The following is a 5,445-nucleotide window of genomic DNA, read 5'->3' as shown; positions in this document are numbered from 1 at the left end:
GCATCTGTGTCTGACGTCTTTCTTGTAGGTTGTGGTGGCGCCAAGTAAAGGCCTGAACTTCCTGTAGGAATCCTGTAATGCTGTGATGTCTGTTACACTTCAAACACAACAACTGACCTGTAAATGGGCTGCATCTGACTGGGATTCTCATTGTCGATTATTTCTGCATTAATCAATGAATTATCTAGTTTATACAATGTGAAAAATGTCCATGAGTGTTTCCTAAAGTCCAAGATGATGTCCTCAAATGCCTTGTTTTGCCCACAACCCAACGACTTCCCAGTTTACATCACAGAGGAAGAAAATATTCACATTTAAGAAACCGCAATCAAAGAATTTAAACTTTTTTCTTCTAAAAAACTTACAAGACAATTAAAAATTATAGCGGATATTTGAATGATCAAACCAGTTATTTGATAAATCGCTCTACATGTTAGTATGCGAGTATTCACAGTTTAACAGAATTAAATTTTAATGTCTTCTTGATAGAATTTAATATATCACAGGCTGCATTCAGATTTTTCCTTAGTTTAAATAAAGGACAGCTAAAAAAGCATTGAACAGCTCTAAGTGCACAGCATTAACAGTTAAATATATTTAAATTAGCAGCAGATACATCTGTATTTAAACCAGTAGTGGAAAGTAACTGAGTACTTTTACTCAAGCTGTGTGCTCAGTTTCTGGTCCACCACATCTATTTGACAGCTTTAGTTCCTACTGAGATGAAAGTTTTACACTAACTTTTGAAATACAACACATTGTTTTTTGGGGTTTTTTTGGCTTGTGTGCACTTTAAATGTCAGCTCCACCACATACTGATCCTTGTTTTCCCTCTAAACTTCTCATGATTTTATTTTAATAAAGAATCAAGAATCTTTATTGTCACTGTGTTTCCACGCAGTTAAATTTAGATTGGTGACTCCCAGTTAGAGATAAAAGAAGCACACTATATACAAATACAATAAAAACCCTCAAAAGATTTAATATGTGATCAGAGTTACTGCACATGAGCAGTAGTGGCAAAAAGATAAATATTAATAATATTCAACAATAAATATTCAGATGAGCCAATATCTCACCAAAATCAAAGATTATATTTTCAGAACCCAAAAACTAAACATGTTGTGCATCCAAACTTTATTTTTTCTACTTTCTTGTCTGTCTAATGATGTGTATATAACAGAACATCATCCAGAGGACTTGTAATGGAGTATTTTTACTCTACTCTATTAGTACTTGTACTTAAATAATATCTGAATCTGAAAATGTCAACATGGGCTCAAAGCTAATAAACCATCTGCTGTTATTATCCTGTTATTTGGAAAATCATCCAACAAAAGAGATGCACATTCCTGCACCGAAAGAAGGAAAGCTGAGATTTATAATAGAATTAATGCCTGAAATCCTTCAAACTCAGGTGACCTAACTAAGCGACCTTAAAAATGTGTTCCAAGCCCATACACATGGTGAAATGGAGCACAGTTACTGGCTTCCATGACCAGAACCATCTGTGGTACTGGTAACACATTTCTTGCATTTCTTGCTGTAACAAGTGAAAATGTCTGCCGTAAAGAAGACTCCTAGTTGAATCATTTAAGGACTCTTTTCAGGCTCTTAATCAGAATCAGAATGTCTGTACTGTCATTGTATGAGAAGTGCATAAATAAATAACATCAAAAAATCACGTGAGAACATCAATATAAAACCGTTAATTAAAAAACATTCATAAAGCCAAGCAATAAAAGCCATTAAACACTAGAATTGTCTGATGTGTCCTGACTTTAGTGCATAAATCTCCTTTGCATAGAGACTGTTTTACTGTTTAAAAGTGTGTTTTGGCTGAATAACGGTCACTGTAGCCACAAATGCAGATAAGTTGATAATCGTAGCGACCAAAATCCTAAACCTGCTCTTTATTGTCTCAGAGACAAGTGATGCATCACCAGCACGTTCACTTTCTGCTCTACAAATACCTGCTTTAAGCTGAACCGCTCTGTCCAGTACCGTGCAGTAGTTCTGAAGACTTTTCAGTCAGCAGGGAATGATATGTGGGAGCTTCATCGTGATATCCTTCTAAATAAGGTCTGGATGGGGAGCTCTCTGAGAGGTTTAAGCTCTGTAAGATCACAACCCCTCAGCCACTATGTGCTCTACATATTTAATGCCTGTTAATAATTTAAAACCTATTGAAAGATTCACGCAGGCTGCATGTGTGCATACGAGACGCCATGGAGCATGTGAGTGCATTTTAGCTGTTCATATGGTGTTCTTTCTGGGTAGATTCAGTAAAACTGGGCTTTTAGAATGACTTAAACAATAGTCAAAGATACTGGAACTAACAAAACGTCTTACAATGTAGTGAAAAGCAGCTCCAATTTTACTTAAACATTATTTTTATGTATTAATATTCTGATGGTTACACAAGCTCCTAACAGGAATCATCTGGACCTGTGGATGAACTTCTAATCTTTTACCTTTTAACATGAAAATCAGCAAAAAACAAACAAACTGAGAACTATGTCAGCAAGTAATAGTTAATGCTGTAAAGTACCATTAAATAATTTGCATTCCTCTTTTCGTCTTTAACTGATGGCTTGGTTGTGTAGATCCTCAGTCATCCAGGTCACGATCATCCTCAGAACTTCAGCTGAAAGCAGCTGGACTTCTGTTTTTTGTTCTTAAAAGACGTTTCACCGTGAATCTGAGAGATAGTGCTGCTTATCTGAACCGACAGTTCAGTAAAGAAAAGTTGTGTTACCTTTGCTGACATGTCTCTAAATGGTTGTATTTATACAGCGCTGCTATCCAAAGCACTTTACATGATACATTACATTCACACATTGATGGTGGAAGCTGCCATGCAAGGCGCTAACCACAACCCACCAGGAGCAGTTAGGGGTTCGGTGTCTTGCTCAGGGACACCTCGACATGAGCACAACGGGCTGAGGATTGAACCAGCAACCTTCCAGTTACAAGACGGCCACTCTACCCACTGACCCATGCCGCCCCTTTCTACAGCCTCTGCTGTCTTCTTCAGAGCGTCATCTGACGTTTGCTGACGTGTCCTGTTTTATCACGTGGCCGGTTTGACGGATCTGTCAGAATCTGTCAAAATGACCATGCCTCCCTCCGTCCGGTCAAATAAGCAACACTATAGTAATAACGACAAAATGAACCTTATCCAACTATGTGAATCTGAGAGGTTTCTCTGGTCCTAACTGACTAATGGGGAGTCATAGATATAAATATTATAGATATAAATAGGAATCACACGACCCAACCTCACTGGCTCCCTGTAGAATCCAGAATTTGAAGTCCTCCTCCTCACATACAAAGCTCCATTGCATCTTAAAGACCTTATTGTACTGTAATACTGTCCCTACAGGGCATTTTGCTCTCAGACTGCACATTTACTTTTGATTCACAGAGTTTCCAGAAGCAAAACAGGAGGTTGAGTCTTCAACTGTAAGCCTCCTTAGATGTGGTGGAGGAAGACACCGTCTCTGCTTCATGACTAGACTGATCATTTTTCTGACTCAGGTGACCGTAAACCATTGCTTCATTACTAGCTCTGTGTTGAATTTTGTCTATAGTTTGTGTTTTCTTTTCTCTGCAGGTATCTCTGGCTGCAGTTTCTGGCCTCACCACCTCCCCAGTGTTTGTTCTCTAATGCATTGTTATCTATGATCATTTCCTCCCCCTTTCACCCTCACCCTGACCAGTCGAGGCAGACGGCTGCCCTCACTGAACCTGGTTCTGCTGGAGGTTTCTTCCTGTTAAAGGTGAATTTTTCTTTTTTCTCTTTTCACCAAACAGCTTTTACCTGATGGGAATGTTTGGATTAGTTGAGTTTCTGTCTACGAAACTGTCAAGATTTCATTTTAAAGTAAAGTGCTTTGAAACAGGCGCCCAGATTGCTCAACTGGTTGACTGGATGACCCATAAACAGGGTTACAGACCTGGGTTTGATTCCATTTTTTATTAATAAGTGATTGTTTCCATGATAAATAATTATGGAATTTGTAAAGACATGATCATAATGAACAGAAAACATCATTTCTTTTTAATAAAAATGTATGCAAGATTTATCCCATGGACTTCAAAACTCCCTCCTATAGATTGACCTGGACAATTTTTTTGAGTCATTTAGGACAAATTTCATGTCATTCTGGACTAATTTTCCATATTTTGGATCATTTTCAAGTAATTTTGGACAAGTTTTGAGTAATCTTGGACAATTTTCTTGTCATTTTCAACAAATGTTATGTCAGCTTGGATCTTTTCTCATCATTTTGGGTCATTTTTGTGTCGTTGGGATAATTTTCAAATCATTCAGGACAAATTCGATGTCATTCTGGACTAATCATCCATCCATCCTCTATCCACCGCTTTATCCTCACTAGGGTCATGGGGGGTGCTGGAGTCTATCCCAGCTGACTCGGGTGAAGGCAGGGGACACCCTGGACAGGTCACCAGTCTGTCACAGGGCTACATATACAGACACACAATCACACTCACATTCACACCTACGGACAATTTAGAGTAACCAATTAACCTCAGCATGTTTTTGGACTGTGGGAGGAAGCCGGAGTACCCGGAGAAAACCCACGCATGCACAGGGAGAACATGCAAACTCCATGCAGAAAGATCCCAGGCCGGGATTTGAACCGGGGATCTTCTTGCTGTAAGGCCAAAGTGCTAACCACTAGCCACTAAACCACTGTGCAGCCCCATTCTGGACTAATCATCTGTAATAATGGATCATGTTCAAGTCATTCTGGACAGGTCAATATATAACTGTGGGACTTTTTGTAAGATCATTGACATTTTAGTGACATCCAGTCGTTTTTTTATTAATAAGGGATTGTTTCCATAATAAATAATTATGGAATTTGTAAAGATGTGTTAACAATGAACATAAAAAACATTATTTTTTGTGCTTTTAATAAAAAAGGAATACAAGATATATATCCCATGGACTTTAAAAGTCCCTCAGTTATAGATTGGCCTGGGCTTGACTCCAGCTCACAGTCCTTTGCTTCTCACTACTTTCCCGTCTGCCTCTCTACTAAGCTGTCAAAGCCAAAATGGACAAAAAAGTGCTTTGAAATAACTTAAGCTGGGTATGAGATGATCAGTGGCGGATCTTCCGTGGGGGGCATGCCCCCCCCTCCTCCTCCCCCGCCATGTCTGATTGGCCACCCCATGTGCCCCCCAAAATTTTCGTTGTACCCCCATGTGCCCCCCCACTAAAATTAATCTGGATCCGCTCCTGGAGATGATAAAGCTTTCTTCGTGTTTTTTTAAGTGTTTCTAAACTCGTGTGACAAAAATGTACAGAATCACAGAGAGATCTTCTTTGTCCTCGTTCCTCACAGTCCAACCCTGAACTCCACGGTGTTGGACAAACCTGAGGAGATTGGATGTGATAACGTGGACAACCTC

The sequence above is a fragment of the Acanthochromis polyacanthus genome, chromosome 6 (assembly GCF_021347895.1).
Source record: "Acanthochromis polyacanthus isolate Apoly-LR-REF ecotype Palm Island chromosome 6, KAUST_Apoly_ChrSc, whole genome shotgun sequence".
NCBI classification, from domain to species: domain Eukaryota; kingdom Metazoa; phylum Chordata; class Actinopteri; family Pomacentridae; genus Acanthochromis; species Acanthochromis polyacanthus.
The sequence above is the reverse complement of the archived record's forward strand: the minus strand, read 5'-3'. Positions refer to the sequence as shown.